Raw genomic sequence first — 24,219 nt, 5'->3', positions numbered from 1 at the left:
CGCAGGGCGCAGGCCCGGACGCTTGGGGGGGCTGTGGTTCTCCGCGTGTCCCCGCAGCCCGGCGCTGCGGCGGCCCGGCTCTCCTACTAAGCCCGTCCCCTGCCTAGGGGGCCGGTCCAGGCCCGGGAAGGGGCGGCGGCCGCGGGCACTTCCCGCTCGCGGGCCTCGGAGGCGGCGGGTCCCGCGCGGGCGCAGCGGCTGCGGGGCGCTCGGCGAGGCGCGGGGCGGGGACGCGGCCACCGCCCGCTCTGCGCCGCTCCTCCCCGCGCCGGCGGCGCTCGGTCCGGCGTCGAGGCGGCCATGGCGACCCGGAGCTCGCTCCCCACCCACCCTGCCTGCTCCGCCCTCCCCTCCGCCCAGCGCCGCCTTTGATGGCTCGGACCTCGGCCGGCCGCCGCCAGCCCCGTTCGCGCGCCCGCGCCACCGCCACCGCCGCCGCCCGCGGGTATTAATAGCCCGATCCGCCGCGCCCTCGCCAGCCGGGGTGGCCTGGGGGGGGCCCCCGCGGAGCCCGGAGCCCGGGGACTGGAAGCCGCCGGCGCCGCCGAGGTAGGACGCGCGCGGGGAACAATGCCCGCCGCGCTGGGCAGGGCGGGCGGCCGGCAGGGTCCCGGCTGCGGGCGGCAACTTGTGCGAGTCCCGGTGCCCGCAGCGCCGCGCAGCCCCGCGCAGCCCCGCGTAGCGCCGAGGCGCGGGCGGAGGACGGCGCGCGGGGTGGGGGGGGGGGACCTTGGGGATCCCCGGCCGACCGATCGAGCCCGGCGACAATAGCCGCAGGAGCTCCGGGGCCCTCCAGGCTGCGCGCCGCCCTCCGCGCCCGCCTCGCTCCCCGGGCCGCGGGGCGCCCCCGCGCGTTCCCCCCCCCTCCTCCCTCCCCTCCCTTCCCCCGTCGCCGGTCCCCCCCGCCTCGGCGCCCTTCCCCCCCCCCCCCGCTCTCCTTCCACCCCACCCTGCCGGTGACAGCGCCCCGCGCCGCTTCCGGACCCGGGGCCGCTGGCTCGGAGCCCCCGGAGGCCGGGCGGGCGGGCGGGCGGGCGGCCGGGGGAGGTGGCCGGCGGGGCGGATGCCACCGCTGCCCGCAGCTCGCCCGCGCGCGCGGCCCGGGGGCTCCGGGGGCTCCGGGTGGGCGACAAAGGAACACGCCCTCTGCCAAGTTGCGCGGGGTCCCCGCGGCGTGCACGCCCTGCCTGGATGGAGGGCAAACTTTGGGGGTGGTCTGCGGTGTTTTTGATGATTGTTTGTTTGTTTTCCTTTAAATCAAAGGACAGATTATTATTATTATTTTAAAAAAAATTTAGAAATAGGATTTAATGTTAATATTGAGTGTTTTAAGACGGCAACTTCGGGTGGTGGCTTTTTACGATTTAAGTTCCGCAAACTTTAGCCGTGCGATCCAGCGGGACCCTTGAGGGCGTGTGTGCGCGTGTGTGTGCGTGTGTGTGTGCATGTGTGTGTGCATGTGTGTGTGTGTGCATGTGTATGTGCATGTGTGTGTATTTTATTGGAGGAGGAGGAAAAAAAAATAAAACCCCAAGTTCCCTGGTAACGTCTGGATTTCATTTATGGCAGCTGGAGGCCCGCGGCTCTTGGGGGGGGGGACATGTGGTGGGGTCCCCCAGACAGGAGGAGGGCGGCGTGGCGCACAAAGGAAGGGAGAGGACCCTGGTATCCGATGGGCTCTGGAGATGGGGGAGCGAGCGGTGGCTGCTCATCTGGAACCGGTTACCGGCCCGGGCTCCCCGCCCCCCTGGGCCCCCGGAGTGGCCGGCCAGCCCGGCGCGGGTGCATTTGGACGATGGTGGTTGTTACCGCCTTCCTTGTCAGTCCCCGGGGTCTGACCCGCCCCGCCGGGGTGGCGGGTGGGGGGGAACCTCCGGCCCGGGGATCGCAGGGACTCCCGGGGTCTTCCATCCAGCCCTCCGGGGCAGCCCGCGTTTTCTGAGCCCCAACCCGCCCAGGGAGCCGGGAGGAGCCGGGGAGCCGGGTTCGGTTGAATGCGCCTTCCACGTGGTGGCTTGCCAAGCCCATTCCAGAACACCTCCCGGCCCAGCTTTGTCTGGCTTTTCTGATTCAATCCGAACCGGCAATGGAGAAAGAAAAGCTGCTGGGGTTCAGCCTTAAGGGGGAGTTGCCTCAGTTATTTATTTTTTGGGGTGAGGGAGGCCCCGCCCCTGTCCTCGGTCGCCCTTGGTGCAGGCCGCCTCCTGGCGGGGCTGGACCTCGGGGGCCTCTCTGGTGGGTCGGTTGTCCGGTGGTCCCGGGGTGGGACACCTCCCACCCCCCCCCACCCCCCACGCTTCATCTGTGGGTGCAGCACGCACGCGGCTCACTTTGTATTCCTGCAGCATCGTTCTGCAGTAAGGCACCAATATTGGAGTTACTCCAAGTACAACGAGACGTTTGTGTTTTTAGGACTTCTGGCTAATAGATCTGCTTCTGAGTAAAATAAATAGAAGCATTATTGGGCAGTGGCTGGTTTACAGGGGAACCTTTGCTGGAGATAGGGAGCAGATGCCTGCTTAGCCCACAGTGCTTTCCAGAATCTCTCACTTGTTTCTTTATGTGGACAGGAAACCAGGAATACTTCAGGGCAGCCTCATAGAGCTTCCGATTTTTATGGTGTCATCTAGCATTATTATTATTTTTTTTTTCATTGCTGGTACTGGGATCTGAACTCAGGGCCTGGATGCTGCCCTATGGCTTTTGATGCTCAAGGCTGCCTTGAGCCACGGCTCTACTTCCAGGGTGTGTGTGTGTGTGTGTGTGTGTGTGTGTGTGTGTGTGTGTCTGCCCTCAAACACCCTCAGATCTCAGCTTCCTGAGTAAGTGGGGCTCTAGGCCCCAGGTATCACCTTTGTGTCTTGGGTCTGGGGTTCCATTTGAGTTGTCTTCCTGGGAGCCCTTCTGAAGCTAGATTTATAGTGCTTCCCTGTAGCCTCCTTTTTTGAGTTTTCTTTGTCTGTCTCTGTCTGTCTGTCTGTCTGTCTGTCTCCTTTAGAGTATGCAGGCTGGCCTCAAACTTGTGATCCTCCTGCCTCAGCCTCCAGAGTGCAGGAATTGCAGGCCTATTCTACCACGCCTAGTCCTTCCTTCCTTCCTTCCTTCCTTCCTTCCTTCCTTCCTTCCTCTCTTTCTTCATTGTTATTTCAAAGATGGTGTACAGAGGGGTTCCGTTTACATAAGTCAGGTAGAGAGTACATTTCTTTTTGGACAGTGTCCCTCCTTCCCTCCCCTCCTTCTCTCTCAGTTTTTTTCCCTCCCATCCCCACCCACAAGTTGTATAGTTCGTTTTCAACACAGTGTCCAGTGAGCGCCACTGCTGCCTGTCTAGTTATAATTCTGTGTAGTTATAATTCTTGCAATTCAGAATTGTAATTCAGCTTCCCTCCCCCCCCCGCATTCATACAGGATTATATTAGAATTTTAATGACATCCTGTAGCCAAGTTTACCAAGAGAAACAATTTAAATGATCTATTATTTTAGAAGAAAACACCAGCATTCTGGGTTATTGAAGTTGTTTTTGAATCGTCCTTAAACTGTGGAGAACTTGGGTGAGTGTGCTTGCTTCGTTTCTCATTAAGAAACGGTTCAGAGCTGGGGAAAAGACCCTGGGTTTATTCCCAGCATGGTAAACTTCAGCAACAACAATAAAGATAAAACAACAGCAAGCAAAGCCAAACAAAATTCAGCTAAAATTACATTCCTCAGGCAAAAAAAGATTAAATATAGTACTGAAAAGGTTAAGGACAACGGGCTGGGTGCCAGTGGCTGAGTCCTCCTGTACAGGTCTAGCTGCTTAGGGGGCCCGTTGGAAGCTAGCTGGGGCAGTCAGATCTGGAAGAATCTTATCTCTGACTGACTGGCAAAAGGCTGGAGTGGAGGCATAGCTCAAGTGGTAGAGCACAAGCCATGAGGGAAAAGGCTGAGAGCTTGAGACTTGGATTTCAAGCCTTAGTTTTAGCACACGCGTGTGTGTGTGTGTGTGTGTACACACACGTAATCTCTCACTGCGCAAGTAAAAGTTTATTTGGAAAATGGGTAGAGGAAGATGCTGTGGTAAACATTACAAATTAATATTTTCTATTTTGTAGGATGTTCAAGAACAGTAGATGGAAGACAGGAACCTGGTGCTTGTGTATTGGATATGCTTAAGAAAATTGGCCCTATGAAATTCCCAGAGGATGAGGGAACTGGTTTTGTGGGTACTTAGTAGCGTGGTGAATGGACGTTTTAAGCAAAAACCTTTGGAACTGAGCCTACTTACTGGCCAGCATGGCCTAGTATTTGTGGAGAAACGCACATAGATTTCCTTCCATTACAGATGCCATTCAGCCGAGGGCCAGTGACTCACGCCTCTAATCCTAGCTACGCAGGAGGCCAAGAGCTGAAGATCGTGGTTCAAAGCCAGCCAAGGCAGCGAAGTCTGTGAGACTCTTATCTCCAATTAATTAAAAAAAAAAAAAGCTGTTAGTGGTGCTATGGCTCAAGTGGTAGAGCAAAAGTTGCTCAGGGACGGTGCCTAGGCCCAGAGTTCAAGCCTCAGAACCCGCCAGCCCTTTCTGCTGCCCTGGGAGAGGAGGGCGGAGCGAGGTCCCTCGTGGCCGTGTCCTGTCCGTGGTAGTTGTAAGTGGAAGGACTGGGCGAGCGGTTAGCCTCCTGCTCACCTGGTAGGGGCCGGGATTCCTGAGGTGCCCTGGGCGAGGCGGACAGGTCCGACGGCCACCTTCCTGAGCACTTCCCACGTGGCTCAGAAGATCCGAGCCGAACGCCTGCCGGAGTGACGACTCCAGATAATGACTCCTCTACTTCTTTTTCTTTGGGGGAGGGGGCAGTCCTGGGGCTTGAACTCAGGGCCTGAGCACTGACCCTGGCTTCTTTATGCTCAAGGCTAGCACTCTGTCAACTTGAGCCACAGCGCCACTTCTGGCCGTTTTCTATCTATGTGGTGCTGAGGAATCGAACCCAGGGCTTCATGTATAGGAGGCAGGCACTCTTGCCACTAGGCTATATCCCCAGCCCCTCCTCTAGTTCTTTATGTCCAAAGCAGCTTTTCTTTTTAACCCAGAAGTCCCCAGAAAATGGAATGTTTGATTCAATATAGAGAGGTGTGTGTGTGTGTGTGTGTGTGTGTGTGTGTGTGTGTATACATAAGTGTACACCAGTACTGGGGCTTGAACTCAAGGCCTTGTACTCTCATTTGACTTTTTCTGCCCAAGGCTGGTACCCTACCACTTGCGTTATACCTCCACATCTGGCTTTTTACTGGCTATTGGAAATAAGAGTCTCTCCTCTGTCTGCCTGGGCTGGCTTCAAACCCTGATCCTCAGATCTCGGCCTCCTGAATAGCTGGGATTACAGATGGGAGCTACTGGTTCCCAGCTTTGTTTTTTTGTGTTGCCAGTCCTGGGGCTTGGACTCTGGGCCTGAGCGCTGTCCCTGGCTTCTTTTTGCTCAAGGCTAGCACTCTACCTCTTGAGCTACAGCGCCACTTCCGGCCTTTTCTGTTTATGTGGTACCGAGGAATCGAACCCAGGGCTTTGTGCGTGCAAGGCAAGCACTCTACTGCTAAGCCACATTCCCAGCTCCCCAGCTTTGCAGTTTTATTTTACTGTTGGATGGAAATTATGGACAAAGGGCAAGGGTTTGTAGTTCATGTGGGAATTCATATTTTTATGCTGAATTAATTTCATGTTCAAAGCTGTCATTTGTACATTCGTCCAAAAAAGCCGCGGGCCATACTAAATTGTCTGTAACTTTCTATTATGAATTTCTTATCACAGGAGTAACTTCGTCTAATTCCAGTATAATGATGACTTTCAGGTTTTCTCATCCTGTTGGTTCCAGAACTAGTACAGTGCCCTGAACCCTGAGTAAATTCTTCTTGAGTGGATAATCTCATTCAGCTTTCAGTGTTCTTTCAAATTGTGTCTAGAGTTTCTAAGGGAAATTTCATACGAATGAAAAGCTGGCAGAAATTGTTAAAGTCATGGACTTTTATTTATTTATTTGTTTATTTATGTCCCCCCCCTCCCCCCTATATTGGGGTGTGTGTGTGTGTGTGTGTGTGTTTTGTTTTTTGTAGGTAGTGGGCCTTGAACTCAGTGCTTGGGTGCTATCCTTGAGATTTTTCGCTCAAGGCTAGCGCTCTACCACGTTGAGCCACAGCTCCACTTCTGATTTTCTGGTAGTTAATTGGAGCTAAGAGTCTCATAGACTCTCCTGCCTGGGCTAGCTTCGAACTGGCACGCTCAGATCTCAACCTCCTGAGGAGCTAGGATTACAGGCGGGCCACTAGGGCGGCATGAGGCTTGGCTTTGCTTGCGTTGCCCCGCACGCCGTGAGCACTGTGCAGCTGGGTGCATCTCTAGGTCTCCTTTGCAAGAAGCCTAGCTTGAGCCCTCCGCGGCAACATAGGGTAATAGGTTTAGCTCTTCCCATCTCTCAGGCTCCTGCTGGATTGGGGTCCACCACCGGAGGAGGACTAGAGACCCCTCTTGCAGTGGGACTCTGTGCGCGTGGCGAGGTGTAGAAGGAGGTAGGGCTACTGGGGGGAGCGTACCCAGAAGTCAGTAGCCTTTCCAGCTACAGACTGGATTGGCACCGATGAGGAAAAACCAAGCAAAACAAAACGTGGTGTGTGTGGAGGAGCTCACTAGGGCAGAACTGGAAAGGAGACCTCTGTTCAGAGTGCCCAGCCCAGCCCCCCCCCGCCCCCGCTTTATGCTCACTTGTTGAGGCCTGGACTCTAGGGGCGGGGGGCTCTGCCATGCTGTCGTTGGAAGAGGAGACAGGCCAACTGTCCCTTGTGCTCTGTTGTCTTTTCTCCCGTTCCGACCCATTGGGTGAGAAAGGGGTGACTTCATGCTTCCCTGTGTCTCCCCATGAAGGTGTGAGAGGGGTCCCCAGTAGCTGCTGGGGGTCCCCAGAGAGTCTTGGCCGGCGGAGTGGTGCCCACTGTCTAGCCTTTCTCTTCACCTGTCAGGGCGCTGAGGGAAAGTAGCTAGTGGCTCCCCCCCCCCCCCCCGCCCGTCCCTGCCTGGTCCTCCCCAGACCCCCACAGCCCGGGGTGGGGTGGGCGAGGGGTGCTGAGGAAGTACCCCTGGGGTGTGAACCAAGCTGCCAGGGCCCACTGCCTGTCCCCCCGCTTCCGCCCTGTGCGGGGATGCTGTCCTTTTCTCTAGGCTGAGTTCCTGAAGGTCCCCAGCCTGGCCTTGAACTTGCATCTGTCAGGCGCTGAAGCGTGGAAGTCCCACCCGGGCCCGGAACACCCCAGCTCCTCAGCGGGAGAGGATGGAGTCGGTGTGTTGTTCACAAAGCCCCTAGGCTCTTGCTGCAGTTCTTTCTGTCTGCGTCAGTGGGTAAAACGCACATCCTGTCCTCAGGGGGATCATAGGTGCAGAGATTGTTTTTTCCCCTTGAATGGAGACGTCTCTGGTCAGGAGGTGTTTATGACACCGCCACCAGGACCAAGGTGTCTGTCTAGTGTACAGCCCCCCAGGGCTTTTCTAGGTGAGAAAAGTGTGTGTGTGGGGGGGGAAGGGGCGTGGTGGAATGCTGTTCACAAATGCCTCCTGGTGACTCCAGGACAGATGCAGAAAAATCCCCCATGACTTCAAGGATAAAGCTCCCCATATTTTTGTTGTTGTTGTTTTGTCGTTCTTGTATTAGGGCTTGAACTCAGGGCCTGGGTGCTGTCCCTGAGTTTTTGTGCTCCAGGCTAGCGCTCTACCATGTACGCTACAGCTCTACTTCTGGCTTTTCTTTTTGGCCAGTCCTGGGCCTTGGACTCCGGGCCTGAGCACTGTCCCTGGCTTCTTCCTGCTCAAGGCTAGCACTCGGCCACCTGAGCCACAGCGCCCCTCCTGGCCGTTTTCCATATATGTGGTGCTGGGGAATCGAACCGGGAGCTTCATGTGTAGGAGGCAAGCACTCTTGCCACTAGGCCATATTCCCAGCCCCTTCTGGCTTTTCTTAATTGGAGGGAAAAAAAATCTCATGGACATTGCTGCCTAGGCTGCCTTTGAACCATGATCCTCAGATCTCAGCCGCCTGACTAGCTAGGTTTACAGGTGTGAGCCACCGACACCAAGCTAAGGCCTCCCCATTTAGGGTGAAGTCCTTCTCACGCTGGCGATAGGACTCAGAGCATTGTGTATGCTAGGTACACACTACCACCAAGCCACATCCCAACCCCTGTTTCTTTGCTGATGGGGACATCTGTCCTCAGCTGGGGAGGAAGTTGAAGATTGGTAGGTTTTTGGATTTTTATTTTTTTTTGCCAGTCTTGGGGCTTGCACTCAGGGCCCGGGCACTGTCCTTGAGCTTCTTTTGTTCAAGGCTAGCGCTCTACCACATGACACAGTGCCACTTCCAGCCTTTTCTGTTTATGTGGAGCTGAGGAATCAAACCCAGGGCTTCATGCATGCCAGGAAAACACTCTACCACCAAGCCACATTCCCAGCCCCTGGTAGTTGTTTTAAAAACACTGTGGAATCCCCTTTGCTTATAAATTCTTTGAGATCAGCTACCACCCCCTTAAGAAATGATTCCTTAGGTTGTTGTACGAAGGGGTTTCAATTCGACAAGTCACATTATGAATAGAAAGCACCTTGATTAGTGTCACCCCTTCCATCTTTCTCCCTCATCGCTCCCTAGGAGATCACAACTGCTTTTAAGATTTAAAAGTCAGGGGGCCCCTGAGCTTTGAGGGAAAAATGAACCAGAACTGGTTCTGAAGGAAAGTGGGTATTTCTATTCATAAAATTAGCATACTAGCCAGGTGCCAGTGGTTCACGCCTATAATCCTAGCTACACAGTAGGCTGAGATCTGAGAATCTAGGTTTGAAGCCACATGAGCAGTAAAGTCTGTAAGACTCATATCTTTAATTCATCACCACAAAGCCAGAAGTGGAGCAAAACAGCCCAGGGATAGTGCCCAGGTCCTGAGTTCAAGCCTCAGGACCAGTACACACACACACACACACACACACACACACACACACACACACACACACACACACACACACATGCCTAGAGTAAAGTAATCAAGTCTTTTCCCCCTTGAGTCTAAAGTTCTGTGAGGGTTTTATACTCGTGAGATCTCTGGAGTCAACTCCACGGTCCAGGGCTGAAGGTCATGGCCTCAGGAAATGTCTCTTGTGGTGTCGCTTAAGTGGGCGACCCTTCCATTTTTGCTCTTCCCCAACTATAGTTGAGTCACTTCCAGAATGTTACACACATTGGATCCCAGCCTGTGTGACCATTTCACTCTGACTTTTTTCAGCCAGCATAATGGCTTTGACTTTCTTCTAAGGTGGTGTGAGAGCCCAAAGTTGCTTCAGTGTTGATGTCAAACTGTACTCGTGTGTGTTTGTGTGTGTGTGTGTGTGTGTGTGTGTGTTTGTGCCAGTCCTGGGGCTTGAACTAACTCAGGGCCTGGGTGGTGGCCCTGAGCTTTTTTGCTCAAGCCTAGCACTCTACCACTTGAGCCATGGCTCTACTTTAGGCTTTTTTAGGGGGACGGGCGGGGTGGGGGAAGTTATCTCCAGATAAGAGTCTTATAAAGTTTTTCCTGCTTGGCCTGGCCTTGAACTGAGAGCCTCAGCTCTCAATCTCTTGAGTAGCTAGGACTACAGGTGTGAGCTTGGCTTAGCTCTTTTGCTCAAGGCTGGCACTCCACCACTTAAGCTACACCTCCAGTTGCACAAAATTTCTTTACACTTCTTAGTAAAGCAAGGCCTCCGTTAGCCTTCTACACAATGCTCAGTTACTAGTGCTCTCCCCTGGCCCTCCGTGTCTGTCTGCGTGTCCCTTTTCTGTTTGTACTTTTAGGTTGCTACTTAAGAGGTGAGCACATTTGTTTAAAATTTTATTCAAGATACATACTTTGCCCGGATTGAGAAAAGGAGGCTACTTAGGGCTTTTCTTTAGAGGCGAATACCCATGGCTTTTATTTTCTCCTTTGAGCTTTTCTGTGTTTTCTAAAGTTCTCACAATGACTTTTTATCGTGTTAAAATGAAACTATTTTTCAGAGACATATGAAAAGACAGAAACGTAACCCCCCCCCCCCCCCATGGATTAAGCTAGGCTTGCACACATGTCAACAATCACATTTGCTCCACTTTTGGCAACGAGAACACAGCCTTGCAGAGATACCCCTGCGGTACTATTAAAACCATCCACCCAACCATCATTTTCCTCTTTCTAGTGCGTCCAAACCCATGGCAGGAACGCAGGCCCGCGTGCCACTTGGGTGACGGGCGATTTTCTTGGGCCCAAGACATTTCTGCCCATGCTTTGGAAGCTCAAGGTCATGAGGTCTGTTGTCCAGAGCCATGAGATGCTTTGCTTCTAAGGGTTCATCCACGTGAGCCAAGGCCCAGGGTACCATTCCACAATGGCCATGAGATCACGTGAGTCCATCCCACAAGTATGAAGTCCAGAGCTGCCGAGCAGGCTCTGAGCCTGTGATAGGCTAGGGCAATGGCAACAGTTGTTTCTCTGAGATTTTCTTTTCTGGTCAGTCATGGGGCTTGAACTCAGGGCCTGGGAGCTGCCCCTGAGATTGTCCCACTCAAGGCTAATAATGCTCTACCACTTTGAGCCACAGCCCCACTTCTGGCTTTTGTGATGCTTAATTGGAGAGAGGAGTCCCCGAGGGTCCCGCGCTGATGGCTCCTGCCTGTCATTCTAGCTACGCAGGGGGCTGAGATCTGGTTGGAGATACGAGTCTCACAGATTTTCCTGCCTGGGCTGGCTTTGAACTGCGACCCTAAGATTTCAGCCTCCTGAAGAGCTAGGATTATAGACATGGGCCACCATTGCCCGGCCAGGTAAGTGTTTGTCATTACACACTACCTAGGTAGAAAGAAAAGTAGGAGAGGCTCTTATCTCCAATTAGCCACCAAAAAGCCAGAAGTGGAGCTGTGGCTAAAGTGGTAGGTAGAGCGCCAGCCCTGAGCAAGAATAAAAGTTAACAGATAGCAAGCCTCCAGGCCCCGAGTTCAAGTCCCAATCACAGCACAGAAATAAATAAAATAGAAGTAAAATGTACTTAAGGCCATGAAGTCCCAGTTGAAATAAAAAATAATAATAATTGTACACACAAGCTGACATGTTGAATTGAAACCCCCTTTTGTACAACTACTTAAGGGTAATAAAAAGAAAAAGAAAGAACAACCACTGGTAGTCAAGAGTACATACACAGGCTTCGTTCCGGACCGGAGCGCCACACTGAGATATTTTCTTCTCCATACATTCCTTATTTAGCTTCCATTCCTTTCCTTGATTTGTTTAAAAATAGCTTTTTAGTTTCCAGCACCGCTTCAGATTCACAGCAAAGGGGGAACTTCGTTCCCATCCTCCTCCCTGGCCTCTCCCCGCTCCCCAGAGACCCGAACGGCCCTTAATTTAGCTTTACAGTGCCCCCTCCCCCCCATTATAACGTATGCTACATATGTTTTGCGGATTTCTTCCCCCCTCCCCCTGTAATCTGGCCTCAGTAATCTTTACATCCACACCATTAAGGTCAAAGGTCAGCTAAGGCCATTTCCTGTTAACCTTTCCCCAGAGGAATCCAGCCCAGTTCCCCGGGTCGGGGGTGGGGGGGGGGGTCCCCTATGACTGGCTCTGCCTACGTGGAGAACATTTCTCAGGCTGAGGTTTTCCCAGAATGCACCCCGCCGCCCCCCCCCCCCCCCCAGTCCTGTCTTCTTTTCTCAATGGAGGTGGAGATTCGCTGGCTGTCAGGAGTGTCCTCCTCGGCCTTCAGGTTGCCATGGGAAACAGGACTGGGAGTGTTTTGGGGAAGTCTCGCTTGTGGAGTGCCTAGGTCACATGATACCATCAAAACTGGCTCTGCCGGCTTGTGAAGGGGGTTGGGGGGGGGGTTGGGGAGGTGATGATGTTAGGTCTGCCTGGTGTCACCCCTGTGTCAGAGGAGCAGTTACCAAGAGAGCTGACACTTGGACGCTGCTAGTGTGTCTTGTCCTTGTGCTCCTGTAGCCTCTGCTGTGGGCTGTGTAACTACTGCTTAGCAAAGGGCGCGGCCCGTAGTAGCTGCTCATTAAATCTTGGCGGCCTTCGGGGGCCCCACTCTCCTCGGAAGCTTCTGATAAGAGTAACTGGAACCCCCTCACGGCCGAACTGACCTCCACAGCTGTTTGGCCCCAGGTCTATAAAAAGCCTTGGATTTAAGAGTGTCAAAGTGGTGGCAGGCCTCAATGGCTCCGTGATCTTAGCTTTTATGGCTGTTGGTATGCTTCTCATCTTGTCATTTCCAGAGTGTTTGCGTCTTTTTCAGGTACAGGCCAGATTAGCCTCTGGCAGAGTTGGAAATGCATTACAAATGTTCTCCAAGGCTTGGTTGCCCTAAGACCTACAAAAACCCTCAACCCCCAAATACCCATTTAGAGAGAGAGAGTGTGTGTGTGTGCACACTTATTTTGGAGCATGACATCATGCTTTAGTGGCCTGTAAATTAAACTTAGCATGACCTTTTCAAAACACACATGATTACCTGTCTTCAGTGTAGTTTTCCGTAAATTGCCGGATTGCCCGGCTACCTCTCGAGTCGCAAACCCCATCTTGTTAGGGAGAAGCACACTTGGCAGGCCGCTAGCTAGTCCCGCCGTCTCCAGCCGTCATTTGACGCGCTGGGCCAATTCGGGGGGCTTGGTTCTGTTTGAGACATGTAGAGGGGTTGGTTGAACATCTGGACTTCTGTTTACCTTGACAGTCCCTGAGCAGGGAATTCCAGAGCTTTCTCGGGAGGTGCTTGTGTTCCAGACCCAGGGGTTGGGACATTTGGGGTATCCCTGCCTGGTGAGCTGGGGTACAAAGCCAAGACTTTGTGTTTTTGTTTTTCCCTTAGTGAAGTCTTTGGCTCAAGACTCAGTTTGATTTGTAGTTGATTAAACATCACAGGTGACAGCGCTTGTGACCCTCATTTTTTTATTTTTTGCCTTTCCCCTCCTGCTGTGAATCCGGGAAAGTGTTGTTTATTAGTCTTTTAGAGAACAGAGATTTTTGCTTGATAGGAAAGAAGTTTCTCTGAGTTGTCACTGCGCTCTCTTTGGTGTCTTTGGGCTGTGATCTTGGTCTGAGAGCCAAGGATCTCCAGGGTCACGGAGGTAGAGCTGCCCCGCGGGTCAGGGCTTGTCAGAGCTGTCGCAAGCGAATGATGTGATTTTTGCCTCATCAGTATCATTCATCTTGAAAGTGATAGAAGCTGCAGAATAATACTTGAGGATAATAATGTGTGCATATACTGTGAGTTTATAAAGGCTGGACTGGCGCCAGGCATACCTGTATACCATAACTGATGCTAATAATAAAGGAAATAACTTATTTTTTAAAAAAAATAAACAACCAGTGTTCACAATGCAGTGGGAAAAAGAGTGGTTAAGTAAATAGCGAAAATAAAGTTTCACAGGGAATGGCTGACTTGAGAATTGACTTTCCCAGTGCTTGAGCATCATTAATAATTCTGGCCCATTAGACAAGCGTATAGAGACTCAGCCTGACAGTCACCCTTTCTGCCAGAAGTATACCATGTGCAGATATTTGTACAAGCACCGGCTCACCGCATTTTGCGTTGCACCTGGTTCCTTATGTTAATATTCTCTGACGATTGTTCTGGGTCAGCACCTACAGTTCTGCCTCATTCCCTCCCTCCCTCCTCCCTTTCTTTTTTCTTCCCTCCTCCCCCCCGCCCCCCATCCCATCTCTTCCTTCCTCAGGGTGCCAGGGCCGAAATCAGGACCCTGTGTGTGCTAGGCCCTGCTTTGTCCTCCTTATTGGCGCATTAAAAGAGGGCAGTAAAACTGGGCACCGGTTCCTCATGCCAGTAAATCCTAGCTACTCTGGAGGCTGAGATCTGAGAATCCAGGTTCAAAGCCAGCCTGGCAGGGAAGTCCATGAGACGCTTACCTCCAGTTAACTCCCAAGAAGTCACAGATGGAGCTGTGACTCAGGTGGTAGAGTGCTAGGCTAGCCTTGAGCACAAAATCTCAGGGACAGTGCTCAGGCCCTAAGATCAAGCCCCAGGACTGGCGCGTGCACACACACACACACGCACACACGCACACACACACACAGAGCAGTTAAAGTAGTTGGTAGCCATTTAAGTTGTTCTGAATATTGTGCTTCTATGAATAAAGCAACATTATTTTGGGTATCTTTTTGTATATCCGAAATAAAGAATGGGATCAGTGGTCAAAGAGTCCTTTCTTGGTAAGTGATATACTTGTGTGTGCACATGTGTGCGCGTGTGTGTGTGTGTGCAAATGCTGTGTGACATTGTAGGATGAGAAGATGTGAGAACAGGATGAATGAGGAGGCTGTTGAAGTAGTTGCAACATCCAGTCCCTGTGGGCACTTTTTAGAGCTATCACTCCTGTGTGTGTGTGTGTGTGTGTGTGTGTGTGTGTGCATGCGTGTGCAGGCTTTGCACTCTGCTTTTTTTTGCTCAAGGGTGGCACTCTACCACTTGAGCCACACCTCCACTTTCAGGATTATGCTGGCTAATTAGAAATCAGAGTGTCACCGACTTTTCCGTCTGGGCTGGCTTTAGCCCTGACCTTCAGATCTCAGCCCCCTGAGGGGCTGGGGTTCCGGGGTGAGCCCCCCGACCCCAGGCCGTGGCTGCTTGCTGCTGCTGCTGCTCCTCCTTCTTCAAATATCGGTTCTTGGATTAGAAGGGCTTATTCTCCCGGGGTGTTTTTTGCTTCCGTTCCTTCCGACTCTCCGTTTGGCAGCTTTCCCCAGCAGCATTCGCCGCGCTTCTCCCTGTCCGTGAAGAGCAGATATTGGGTAAAAATCAGATGGGAACCTTTGTGAATGGGACCGGGGGCTCGGCTGTCATTTATTTATTTATCCGAAAAGTGATGAAGCAACCTCCTTTAAGGTTGGAAGCGTGTCTTCATTGGGAGTCTTCCATGATCATTCTCACAGCCCCGTTGGTGGTGAGCCTGGACAAGTGGAGGGTTCTGGAAGCAGGGAGGAGGAGGGGAGGACTGGCCCGTGGTGGCCAGAGTCCATCCACTCCTCTGTAGCGCTCACCGCGTTCAGCTTTGTTTTCAAGTAAGCATGGCGCTCTCTTCCTCCCTAGAGTGTGTGTGACTGTGGTCTCCCTGGTTCAGTTTCTCCAGATAATAGACCTCTTCCTTGGGGGTGCAGAGGTCCCCCTCTTTGTGTATTGACTCGCCAGGCCTCTCTCAAGCTGCGGGAGGGGAGGGGGGCCGGCTTGTTGGTGGGTGCAAGCTGGAATCAGCGAGGAGGCCGCGGACTGTCTCCTTTGTCTTATTTTTTAGTTAATTTATTTTTTACTGCGTTGGAGTCCTGGTTGTTCTTTATTTTTTGTTCTTTTAATAAATAGGTCCATTTGGATGTGAGGTGGCTCCCACCTTTAATCCCAACACTCACGAGGCAGACGTAGGAGCAGCTGCCAGTCTGAGGCCAGCCTGGGCTACATAGCAAGTTCAAGGCCAGCCCGAGCTCTGTAGTGAGGCCCTGTCTCAAACTCTGTACACCCACTCCCCCCAACCAAGAGCCGGAGCCGGGGCTCATGGGAGAATGGCTTGTCTGGCAAGCCCCAGGCCTCTCTGGCTGAATGCCCAGAGTTACCTTTCCACCCAACCAGCCTCCCTCCCCCCAAATGTCCAGACAGGCACCAGGGTGCACACTTCCAAGCCTAGCTACCCAGGAGGCTAAGATCTGAGAAGCATAGTTTGAAGGCAGCCGGGGCAACAAAAAGTCCTTGAGACTCTTAGCTGCGGTGAGCCACCAAAAAGCTGGAAGTGACGTGGTTCAAGCGATAGAGCGCCAGCCTTGAGCGAGAAAGCTGAGAGACAGCACGGAGGCCCCGAGGGTAAGACCCAAGAGCGGCACCTACAAAATAAACGTCTCCTGCCATTTTGGTCGTGTTGTTGGGTAAGGTCACATAGCTATGAGGTTAATCTGCCCTGTTCAACCAGAAGTGCATTTTTACTTGATAGTTTTCAACGACTTGACATTTGACTGTACAAGTCATAACTCCCGACTGAATGAGATTCGAAAACTATGCCGAGCAGCGGGACTCACTGGACACGATGATGAGAATGAACTATACAGCTTCGAGGTGGGGGTGGGAGGAGAAACCGGGAGCGAGCAAGGACAGGGTGGCATTGTCCAAAAAGAAATGTACTGTGGGGGCTGGGGATATGGCCTAGTGGCAAGAGAGCTTGCCTCATATACATGAGGCCCTGGGTTCAATTCCCCAGCACCACATATACATATACATATACATATACATATACATATACATATACATATACAGTAGAGTGCTAGCCTTGAGCAAAAGGAAACCAGGGACAGTGCTCAGGCCCTGAGTTCAAGGCCCAGGACTGGCCAAAAAACAAACAAACAAACAAACAAAAAAAGAAATGTACTGTGTACCTTTACACTAACAGTAAAATATTACAAAAAAAAGCCCATGCAGCAATCTCTAGTGTAACATAATGTAATGTATGTGATTTTCTGCCGTGTCCCCCCCCCCCCGACAATGGCTCCAAGCAGAACACCTTGAAAATACCCCCCCCCCCAACAAACAAAAAACATGCACTAAGACTTCACAGTTCCTTAGTGGTCCACATAAAGAACCCAAGAAACTGGGCTCAGGTGGCTCACGCCTAGAATCCTAGCTACTCAGGAGACTGAGACCCGAGGACTGTGGTTCGAAGCCAGCCAGGGCAGAAAAGTGCATGAGACTCATGTCCACTTAACCACCAGAAAACGGGAAGTGGCGCTGTGGCTCAAAGTGGTAGAGTGCTAGCCTTGAGCGAAATGACTCAGGAACAGTGCCCGGGCCCTGAGTTCAAAGCAACAACAAGAAAAGAACCCAAGAAAAACAACCTGTCCATGCCCGGCACCCATGGCTCACACAGGTAATCTAGCCACTCAGGTGACTGAGATCGGAGGATCATGGTTCAAAGCCAGCTGGGGCCGGGAAGTCCACGAGACTTTTATCTCCAGCTAACCACCCCAAAGCCAGAAGTGGAGCTGTGGCTCAAAGGACTAGTCTTGAGTCCAAAAGCTCAGGGACAGCACCCAGGCCCTGAGTTCAAACCCCAGGACCAACACACACACACACACACACACACACACACACACACACACACACACACGACCTGTCAACCCCCCACCTGCACACTTTGCTTTCTTGAGCAAGTGAGAGTTCTCCCCCATGTTTAGTGTTTAGAAGCGGAGATGCTCAAGGGAGCCGGAAGTGAGCTAATCACAGTTTTTTCAGCACTGTTGCTGACTTTTGCATTTCTTTAGACACGATTCTGCCAGGCCTTCTGACTTGCCTTTGAGAAAAGGGGGGAAAATCTTTCTCTGGAACATCTGTGCAAATCAGTTGGGGCGGGGTGCTCCACCCCGGGGAGCGTGGGGGGGGTGGGGGGGAGAGGGGATTGAGCACATGGCTGGAAACGGGGTGAGAGGCAGACCTATGCTGTTGTGTTCTGCTGGCAGCCACCCAAGAGCCAGCGCAGACCCGCAACCGTGCCAGAAAGATGCATTCCTGATGCTGCACAATCACATTTGGAAGAATGTGCAGTCGATAAGTGGGGAAGAGATGCATTCCGGTTGCTTCGTACACGTCTGTTCTTCTCTGGGTTTTCAGCCCTCTTGGTGGAGTTGGTCATCATCAGAAAGAAAAAAAAAAAGTAAACCTTATTCACTAAATTCCCTTTCAAATCTGGCACCCATTCCTTGCCTCTCAGGCCTTCTGCTGAGCTTCTAGCCAGCAAGCCTCAAGTCTAATTAGGTCACTTGTTCTAGAGAGTTCTGTTCCTGCAGAAACAGGGGCAGTTGGTGTACGTTTGCCTGGGTGGCAGGTGATCTTGGGGAAAGGCCTTCGGAAGAATGTTGCTCCTTTTCAGGTGCCAGTCGACCTGGGTAACACGTCTTCAGGTTTCAGTCTTCATCTACTGGAAATGTTTGCTTCTTGACCTCAGTCTTTGAATCCTAAGTCATTCATAACCCTGGAATGCAGGCTTGAGAGGAATGCCATGTGTGTGTGTGTGTGTGTGTGTGTGTGTGTCCTCAGTAAGTCTCTTGTCTGTGGGAGGAAGCTCCAGACAGGATTAAGCACCAGTAACCACAATCCTAACCAAGGTCTCTCGTGAGTTGTGTGACCCCCTTCCCCGCTGGCTTGTCATGGGAGACCCCAGGCTCTGACGGGGGGTGGGGGGGGAGGGTCTGCCCTCCATCCTCTTCGTGGCTCTTCAGTGAGGGCTGGGGGGCTGGGGGGGGGTCACTTTAGCCTCATGACCTTGGAGTGAGGTGATGGGCTCCACCAAGGTCATGTGCCTTCCCCAGAGTCCTGGAACTCCGACTCCAGCTCTAGAACCTCTATTTCCTGGCAGTGCAGAGAGGAGCGGCTGAGGGGAAGCCCACCTGGGTCTTCACAGTGGCTTTATTCACACGTCAGCCACGTGACCCGATGTAAAGTGCCTGGCAGCGATTCCTTCTCAGCTCAGCTTTACCAGTGATCACTAACGGGGCCTGAGTCTGTTTCTTTAGCATGGCATCATGGGGGCTGGGAATATGGCCTAGCGGCACAGTACTTGCCTCGTATACATGAAGCCCTGGGTTTGATTCCTCAGCACCTCATATATAGAAAAGGCCAGAATTGGTAGCCTTGAGCAAAAAAGAAGCCAGGGACAGTGCTCAGGCCCTGAGTTTAAGCCCCAGGACTGCCCCCCACCCAAAACAAATTTACAAAAAAAAAAAAGATGGCATAATGAGCCGGGCACCTGTAATCCTAGCTACTCAAGAGGCTGGGCTCTGAGGCTGAGTAGTTGTTCAAAGCCAGCTTGGGCAGAACAGTGTATGAGAGAGTCTTATCTCCAATTAACCACCAAAAAGCTGGAAGTGGAGGTGTGGCTCAAGTGGTAGAGTATTCGCCTTGAGTGAGAAAGTTAAGGGAGGTGCAAGGTTCTGAGTTCAAGCCCCAGGGCTAGCATTTAGTCAAAAGGACTAGTTCTAGCTGTGCACTCGTCTGCCTATCCGTGTGTTGGTGTGCATTCAGAGTGCGTGCAAAGCCCCCCCGCCTGGAAGCTTGCTGGCAAAGGTCACGCTGTCACGCTGTCCGGGAGGATTTGGAGCTGACTCTGGTCCCAGTGCATGGGGAGGGAAGGCAGGCCGAGGACTCCTAGTCCCTGTGAGTTTCCTTTTGTGTGGATTCCAAATGTTTTTGGAAGGTCTGTGAGTCAATAAAATAGCTCTTTGACAGAAGTGACAAAAACTGGGGTTGGTGGAGGGCCACCGAGGCCATTGTTCACAGCACTGCGTTGTTAGCTTTGGCAAGGGCCGCTCGTGGGGAGAGCCCTGTGCGAAATACCACAATGAGCAGCTTGCCTGCCTGCCTGCTCCTCTCCGTGTGTGTGTGTGTGTGTGTGTGTGTGTGTGTGTGTGTGTGTTGGTCCTGGGGATTGAACTCAGGGCCTTAGCACTGTCCTTGATCGTTTTGTTGTTGTTGTTTTTTGCCAGTCCTGGGCCTTGGACTCAGGGCCTGAGCACTGTCCCTGGCTTCTTTTTGCTCAAGGCTAGCACTCTGCCACTTGAGCCACAGCGCCACTTCCGGCTTTTTCTATATATGTGGTGCTGAGGAATCGAACCCAGGGCTTCATGTATACGAGGCGAGCACTTTACCACTAGGCCATATCCCCAGCCCTGTCCTTGATCTTTTTTGCTCAAGGCTGGTGCTCCACTTCCCTGGAGTAACCCAGTCTTCAGGAAGAGGCAGCACTCAAGATGCCACCTACCTGTTACCGTCTGAGATAAGGGGGTTCTTCCCCAGGGACAAAGGGAAGGGCAAGGGACTTTCCTGCAGGTAGGCTTGGCAGTGTGACAGCAAGACTGGTGTCTTTCGCCCCCAATGGGAGCTCCAGGCATGGCCAGAACTCACTGCCTTTCTTAAGTGGACCCGCCCTGTAGCCTCTGCCTCAGGCCGAGTTCTTTGTGCTTCCGGCTCTTTTCCTCTCTGGGATCTGGTCTCCTCTGTGTCAGCAGATTTCTATCACAGAGCCCAAATGGCCGGTGCTTCGAATCCACCATCTTACACTACCTCTGTTCACCATTCGAAGCAGCCGAGATGAAACTAATGTGTGTAGTTCAGGTGTGTTCACTGTGTTCACATTATGGCACAGCAAATCCTGGCATCTGTGTGATCCCAGGGTCTCTAGCTCTCAGCTTTCTTGCTCACCGCTGGTGCTCTACCACTTGAACCATACCTCCTGTCTGGCCTTTGGCTGGTTAATTGAAGATAAAAGTCTCACATGCCTCTCACCCCTGGGCGGGCTTTGACCTGCGATCTCGAGCCTCCGGTGTAGCTAGAATGACAGGCCCGAGCCACCTGCCACCCGCTACACATGAGCTCCTTGGTGACTCGTTCGCATACTCATTTGCAGATGGCATTTTGAGAATTGTACAGTTTCATTTGAAGAGGAAGCCTTTTCGTTGCAGAAAATGCTGTCGCCTGCCAGTACGGGCGAGAACACGTCCACGAAATAGAGAAACTTGAGGGTGAATATTGGGGTGAGCCACCCGGACTTGAGTCTATGTGCTCTGAAGCCAAGCACCTTGGAGCGACCCGCAGCAAAATACACAACTGCTCCGGGCTCTGTTTTCTGCCCCTGTAGAGTAGGGGGACCAAGATTCAAAGTCAGCCTGGGCAGCAACGTTCGCAAGGCTTTATCTCCAGTTAACCAGCAAAATGCCGGACTGGAGGTAGAACTCAAGTGGTAGAACGCCAGCCACGAGCAAGAAGCTGAGCAAGAAAGAGCTCAAGGCTCTGAGTTCAAGCCTTGTATCAGCACCCTGTCTCTCACCCAGGAGTCTTGGTGGGCACGGTCTTCCTTGGGTTCTTTGCTCCTTGAGCATGGCGGCTTCTTGCTTTGAATTTGAAGGGCAGTGTGGCTGTTTGCCAGTGTCTCTGTCACACTTCCCTGCCCCCAGAATTGTATCCACATTGCTCAGAGTTCTTGCTTAGCATTAGGTATTTCTGGAGGAGAGGCATGTTTTTCTCTCTTGTACATGACTGGCTTTTTCCACTGGCCATGCCTGGGTCGTTTTTCCTTCTGAAGTTTACACTTCCTTAGCATCCTTGGGCATTGAATGGTCTGGGCCACTTTCCTGGGACTTCTTGTACTGTAGTATCGTAGATCCAAGTCTGCCTTTTAGTCTTTTTACATATATTTTGAATCCTATTTACTGCTCTGGACTGTCGTTGCTTGTTCTGTCTTCTTTGCCCTCCAAACACAGACCTTGGTCTTGTAATCATTTATGTGTCGCTGTTTGTGTGTATTTAGTTTTGTGTGGTTTTCTCAGGGTTGCTTTGGAGTTTTTGGCGGGGGGGGGCATTTATTTAATGTTTTAGTGTTTAGAGATGTGTGGCTTCCATTCTGTAATTCTTTTAAGCCCATTTCTTCCCTCAGCCCATTTTAAATCTCTTAAATCAGTGTTAAGTCATTATTCAGAGCTTTATAGTTAATCTGTGAGTCCTCACCCACCCTTTTGGAGGCCTTTATCTCCTGTGTGTGTGTGTGTGTGTATGTGTGTGTGTGTGTGTGTGTGCACGCACGCTCACGTGCCAGTATTGGGGATTGACTTCAGGGCCTTGCACTCTTGCTCAGCTTTTTCTGCTCAGGGCTCTACCACTTGAGCTGTACTTCCACTATCAGCTTTTCTTGGTTAATTGGAAATAAGAGTCTTGTGGGCTTTTCTGCCCTGGCTGGCTTTGAACCATGATCCTCAGATCTTAGCCCTCCTAGTAGCTAGGATTACTTTGGCAAGAGCTGGCAGCACGCTCCATGGCGGCCCTTATCTTTAAGAAAGGATGAACGTGTTACCAGGTAGGGATTTGGGGACAACAGTTCAGTCAGGGGAGGGAAAGAGAAATGGAGGTAAGTTAGTGTCACCACGAGGGGCCTTGGATGCTCAGCCCTGTGGCTGATGGGTTGTGATCGATTGAGTGGCATGGCCTGCGTGGGAGGTGGAGGCAATAATGGCAGAATGCCTGTGGCCTCTGAAATCCTTGCGTGGGACAGTACGATGGGGAGTTGTGGGGCGAGTTGTCTTATGCCCATGCCCCTCTTGGTGATGAAGTTTGATGCCTGTAATCCTAGCTACTCAGAAGGCTGAGATCTGAAGGTCGGGTTCGAAGCCAGCCCAGGTGGACAACTCGGAGAGACTCCTATCTCCATTTAACTAACTAGCAAAAGGCTAGAAGCGGAGGCGTGGCTCAAGATGGCCAGCCTGAAGTGAAAAAGCAGAGCAAGAGTGAGAGGCTCTGAGTTCTAGCGAACAAGACAAAACCAAAACCAACTCAGCTGTTAGGATTGATCCGTTGGTTGACATCTAACGTGTACCATCCCGCGTGCTTCCTGGCTCAGATCCCTGGGACAGTGCTTTATGACTTGAGAACAGATCATCCTGAGAAAGTGTTCGAATTTGCTAGTCCGTGCTGTATGAACCCAGCTCCTTTGCTTTGCATCCAGGGACGGTCCTGCCTTCTTCAACGTGGCTCAGTCACCCCTGGGCGGGTGTGATCTCTGCTGGTGAGGCTGAAGGTCTCCCGTGTTTTGATTGGCCCTCCCCAGCCCCGTCCTGCATGTCTGGGGCAATTCCTGTGGAAAAGGAGTCTCTCTAAGTATTTGTTGAGTGGATGAAGTTTTGAGATACTGTACAAAGGGGGAGTCCTCAGTGAGCCCCCTTCAGGACTATTCGCGGGGTTGCTTGAGAATGTGGGAAGATCTACCAAGTTGGCCCAGTGGCATTCTTTTTTTCTGGTCATGGGGCTTGAACTTGGTTCCATCCCTGAGCTTTTTTTTGCTCAAGGCTAGTGCTCTAACACTTTGAGCCATAGCACCACTTCCAGTTTCCTGGTAGTTAATTGGAGATAAGAATTTCACGGACTTCCCTGTTCGGGCTAGCTTTGAACTGCGGTCCTCAGAGAACGTCGATCCTCCGATGTCAGCCTCCTGAGTAACTGGGATTACAGGAGTGAGACACTGGCACCCAGCTGGCCCAGTGGCATTCTTTAGTTGACATTGATTGAACATGTGGTAAGGAAAACCCTTGGCCTCTCAAATCAGAGTGTCTGTGAGGTTGAAACTCCAACCTAAATTACCATGCTCTGTGTCAGGCCAAATGTATAGAGGGAAAACCTGTTCATGTTTTTTGAGTCATAGCTCAGTCATTGTTCAAAGGCAGACAATAATTGCTTTTGATGATGAGAGGATGAAGATTCTGCTAGGAAGCCTGATATTCAAATGAACGGCACAGAGAAAGATGGGAGTAAATGGTAAATTAGTTAACCAGATTATGTAAATTGTAGAAATAAAAAAAATTCCCTAACCAACCCAATACATATTCAAATTAAATAGACTTTCAATAGAGAATATTATTTGCCATGCATATTAAAAAAGACTTCTCAAATCAGGCAGAGTTGGATTTTTAATTCAAAAGAGTTGGGACTTCCTGCCAATACATGCTTTTTTTTGGTTTTCCAGTGAAGATTTCAAATGTGGATAAAACATTTTGTCACAATTTCAAGAGCAAAAGTCAAGATTTGTGATTTCTCTTCAGAACAACTTTTGCAATGAAATATAAAAGAAAAGCTTAGTTCTTTTTCCATTTCTGTTTGTTCTTCATCTTTCTTTAAAGGGTCCTTTTACCAGAAATGTGTACATTTAGTGACAGAATTTGTCCTGTCCCCTCTCTTTTGCTGGGGATCACTGCCCTTCTCTGTTGTTGTCTGCGAGAGCTCATATTAACTTTTATTTCTCTTGCAGCCCAATCTGGGAAGGAATATAATGGTGTTGGGATAAAAGTGATCTCTAGCCCTTTGTCATCTTCTTTTGTAAATATTTTACAATGTTCTTTGTTGCAAGGCTGTTTTACACGGATATAGCACAATTACTGTGCAAGCCTTTGAAAATGGATTCCATTCCTCTTGTGCGTCTACATCTTCCTAAGAAATGGTAAAAGTCTGAAAATTTTCCTCTGGTTTGGCTGCGTTTTCTAAAGATACATTCATTGAAGTCAGTGCTTGAAGACTACTGCTTCAGAGTCTGTGTCTTAGTGTGTATTGTAGCCTTTTCTGTCTTCTAGTCTTAGGAAAAACAAAATTAAGGGTAGCCCATAAGAATTAGTAGTCTGTTTCCTTCCCAGC

At 51.4% G+C, this 24,219-nt stretch overlaps 1 protein-coding gene across 1 annotated transcript in view; it reads left to right on the top strand.

Moving 5' to 3' along the window:
* The first annotated feature begins 265 nt into the window (after positions 1–265).
* Positions 266–24,219, top strand: part of Farp1 (FERM, ARH/RhoGEF and pleckstrin domain protein 1) — a 194,992-nt gene continuing 171,038 nt past the window's right edge. The window contains exon 1 of the mRNA XM_048341159.1: positions 266–538. The gene's annotated coding sequence lies outside the window, so the exon portion shown is untranslated. The remainder of the gene's footprint in view (positions 539–24,219) is intronic.

Source organism: Perognathus longimembris, chromosome 3 (assembly GCF_023159225.1).
Source record: "Perognathus longimembris pacificus isolate PPM17 chromosome 3, ASM2315922v1, whole genome shotgun sequence".
Classification (NCBI taxonomy): Eukaryota; Metazoa; Chordata; class Mammalia; order Rodentia; family Heteromyidae; genus Perognathus; species Perognathus longimembris.
The sequence above is the reverse complement of the archived record's forward strand: the minus strand, read 5'-3'. Positions and strand labels throughout refer to the sequence as shown.